Source organism: Miscanthus floridulus, chromosome 11, assembly GCF_019320115.1.
Source record: "Miscanthus floridulus cultivar M001 chromosome 11, ASM1932011v1, whole genome shotgun sequence".
NCBI classification, from domain to species: domain Eukaryota; kingdom Viridiplantae; phylum Streptophyta; class Magnoliopsida; order Poales; family Poaceae; genus Miscanthus; species Miscanthus floridulus.
This window is the reverse complement of record NC_089590.1, coordinates 88,189,485-88,193,754: the sequence shown is the minus strand read 5'-3', so window position 1 is coordinate 88,193,754 and position 4,270 is coordinate 88,189,485.

Here is a 4,270-nt window from a genome sequence, read left to right as displayed (position 1 = left end):
CCCTCTTGAATTCGAAGTAGAGCTACAAGATTCAGTTGTCATTGTGGAACTAGGATCGTCAGACAGAGGTGATGGTGTAATATGAGAAGAAGAGATTTGGTTTTCGAAGAAGTTCAAGTCTACCATTGGTTAGTTTGGTCTTAGGGTTCATGATGTTTGACTTCTCAGTCTCCTGTTTCTAGATTTGCTGGTCATACGTCATGTTTTGGATAATTATTATCTTGTTGTTTCTCCATTGCCCTCGTCTATCTCGACTTCTGGATTAAGTCTCGATTTTATTAGGTTGCTCTTAACCATGTAACTTTAAATCCCAGTGTAATTTAGCGTTCGACGTCGTGTAATCTTTCGTGTAATTTTATATTTATGAAATGTAATCGTGTTTCCCCCTCTTCTGATTCCTGCTCCGAATCTCGGAATGAGATTCTTTTTAGGGGGGTTGGTTGTAACACCTCTGGTGTTACGAGCTCGCTTAGCACTGATATTATGGTCGGAGAAATAGATCTATAAATATAGTGAGTTAACTACTTAAATGTGCTAATGAAATCTTAACAAGAAAATAGGAAAAATAGTTTTAATTGTTTGGCACGAGAAGCATTTTTTTATAAACAAATAAAATATAACTTGTATTTAGTATTTAAATAAAATTTGGAGTGCAAGTTTTGTAGATGAAAATGCAACATTAATGTTTGGGAAGCAAGGTTGTTAATTAGTGTTCTTGGGAGCTCAAAAATCAAATTGGAAATTAAAATTAGCCCTTTTCGTGAATCGACAAAAAATTTGAAGTTGTGTTGAAAGTACACTTTTTTTGCGATTTATAAAATGCAAAATTGTAAAATAACACCCTGATGATTTGGTTCTATTGTTTGGTATAAAGTGTGTGCTATGTCGTGAAATGATGGTTGGTGAAATTTGGTAATTTTTTTACCATTTAAAAATTCAACCAAAAGTGCTTGGGAGTGTTATTTCTAATTGGAACGTGTTGCGAATTTAATCTGGTGCTCGTTCGTGAACCAGTGTTTAGCATTGTTCATAGCCATTCATTTCACCTACCACAGCCTGCTCTGTCCTTGCGACCTTCCCGTTGTGGCCGCGCACACCATGTTGCCCCTGTCGGCCACGCTGTGTCAGGCTGCCCTACCCCCATGCTCTGCTTATGAAGTAGATGGCCAAGCCGCTGCTGTCCTTGCCTCACTCCTCTCCTCCATCGCTCTCTCTCTCATTGCTCTACGAGCGGTAGGGACTGCACCATGGCCGCCCAGCTATGACAAGCAGCGCCGTAGCCGAGCCGTAGCCGTGTCTTGAGGCTGCCCTGGTCCCGTACGACCTTGTCCAAGCCACCGTTGCCGTGCTGGCGCGCCGCTGTCGCCACAACGTGCCTCCTGTCCGACCGGTCGGTTCCCGTGCTTGCCGATGCTACGGCTGCTCCCATCGCTAGCCATCACGTGCGCGAGTGCGCCCGACCACCGCGTTGCCCCGTAGCGTCCCACTATGGCCGCCCCGCTGACACCGTCCATCGTCTTCTTCGCGGCGCCATCGCCGCCACTACTATGGATGCGTGCGTGGGGAGCGGCCGCGCTCTACCCGCCACAGAGACCCTAGCCGAGCGCTGCCGCCATGAGTTCCACGTGGACCTCGCGCGTCTCTCTGATCGACCCTCGCCGGATATCGCACCCTGCCTGCACCTCGCCGCAGTGACGTGGCCACCGGCACACGTGGCCCAAGCGTTGCCAGCCACCTCCCGCCGTGGCACAAGTGCTGGAGGGTGTGTCTGACAGCGGGCAAGCCATGATGCTGCCTCCCCACCGTCATCAGCGACAATCGCCACCCCCGCCATTGTGTGCGCTAGACACCCCTACTGTTGATGCCCGTTGTGGGGCTCTGCCTCCACGCGCCGCCCCCAGGCCATGTTTTGGCCCCCACTAGCGTGGCCGAGCGTGGCCGTGCTCCGTGCATCGCTTACGTCACCGCCGTGGCCGCCCCGGTCGGAGACCCACCACCGACGGCTTTCCCCCACCACGTACTCTGCTCTAGAGGAGGTGAGGGTGTGGTAGTGTAAATAAAAGCTTTTTCGGGGGCTAGGTATGAAAACTGTGACTCATATGAATAGTAGCACATAGTGTTGTTTACCTCGAGTTAGTTTAAGGTAAATATAGGGCCTTTTTTGCAAAACCGCACTGGCCGACCTGTCGTCGTGCCTGCGCCGCGCGTGGGCTGGCTTGCTGGGCCGCCGGCCGCGCACCTGGTCTAGGCCAGTCTTTCATTTGCATAGGTCCTTTATGTTTTTAGGGTTGCTCTAATTATTTTAACATGCTTAATATTATTAAGACATAAACTTGTTGGAATTTTCATGATAAATCGGTGATAGTGTTAGCTCTAAAATTTTTACAGTAGGTTAAAAGTGTTATCAGGTGTTCTTTGAAATTTTTGTAGCCCAATAATAATTAGTTTACTAGAGTAGTTAATGAGGCATAGTTGAATATATAGTAAATCAAATAAATGAAATAAAGAAACACCTTGGAATTGTATAACTAAAACACTTGTTGGGAGATGACATCTTTCTCGATGATGTTGATACGTAGATTAGTATGTTAGTCATTAGAGCTAGCTTATTAGTTCGTAGTATGTGCTCTATTTTAAGAGTTGTTGTTGCCTTGTTAATTAACTATTGCATCATCTCTGTATTGCATTGCATACCATAATAGGGATGTCGATGGATCACGGAGTCATCAGAAGTTGCTGAAGAAATGGTACTTTTGGTGATCGCGTTGCCATGATGGAAAGCTAACTTCTGATTAAATCTTACCCAGGCAAGCCCCGGTGCATAACTCCTACTTTTCTGTACTTTATTTTATGTTTGTGCATTAAGTTTTAAGGAGTTTAATGAAACCCACTTGCATATATATATCTTTATCCTATGAGTCTTACTAGTATGACAGGATCATATAGATTGCTATGCTATAGGACTCCGGTAGAAGTCGAGTGATTGTCTGTCACTTGTGAGAGAGAGGAAATATATTATTGTTGTTACTATATTATTATCACCTAATATATATATATATATATGACTAATAATTGGAGACCGGGCGGAATGGTACTTTGAATCTGGACTGGTTTGGCATTCGAGCGAGGCTCGGATTGCATTTGTTCCACCTGTGTCGGTTAAGGACCGGCCGTTGCATTGGGTTCTAGACACGTCACAGACTTATTATCCTGAACACGTACTTGTGTATGGGCGCAAGAAGACTCATTGCTCTCTTGTCATGGGTTTCAGCTATTTCCGAACCGACTGATTGGAGGCGGGGATAGTGAAAGTCTAAGCACCGCACTGAGTTTGGGACTCAGGAGCGAGGGCTTGGAGTCCAAGTTTGGACGGGGACCTAGACCCCATGATAGGAGGGTAGCGGGTTGGTCTTGCTTGTGCCTGGGGTACAAGCGGGCATGTATTTCAGGGTACCTAGCTGGGATACATTGATTCGCGAATCGCCGATGATCCGGTATGGCATGTCTACAATCTAGCACCATAGTAAGAAATGGAAGATGAAAGATGATAAAATGATTCTGATTGCTTACCACCTGCTTGAAAGTAGCTCAGGTATTTACATAGAATGGTTAGTTAATGAACTAATGATGACTGCTAATAAAATTGAATATAAGGACGCACGTTTAGTAATGCTCCTACAGATGCAATAAACTCACAAACCAGATAGCCTTGTATACCCTTGGAGTCTTTTCTTTCCTCCCGACGGGTAAGTCTTGCGGAGTACAATTGAGTACTCAGAGTTTGTTCTACCCTGTTGTAGGTGACAAGGACATGGAGAGCTCACACGTGTGTGTGGAAACCTCCTGGTAAGTTTAGAGATGATTTCTTTACGATGCGATCTTAGTTTTTATTTATAACTCTCACTAAATATTTTATAAATAGAAGTTTTATAATCTGTTGTCATGGCTTATATATCAATGCTTCACCATGTCATGAATAGATATTTATTTCCGCTGTAACTCTGATCACATGTTTATATTCCTCTATTAAATTAAATTATTCATAACTCTGATAACATAGGTATATTCCGCTGTTATAATCCATAAATATTATACTCTGATGCTGCATGGGAAGTGATGTAAGAAATGATTTAAGAATGTTGTAAACTTTATTTTCTCATTTATGATCCCGATAAAAAAATATAAATTTTTAGATTCTCTCTTAAGATATGCTCGACGAAGTCTTTGTCAAATAGAAGAAAGGTACTCGGAGAGGCACGCCATAAGGGCA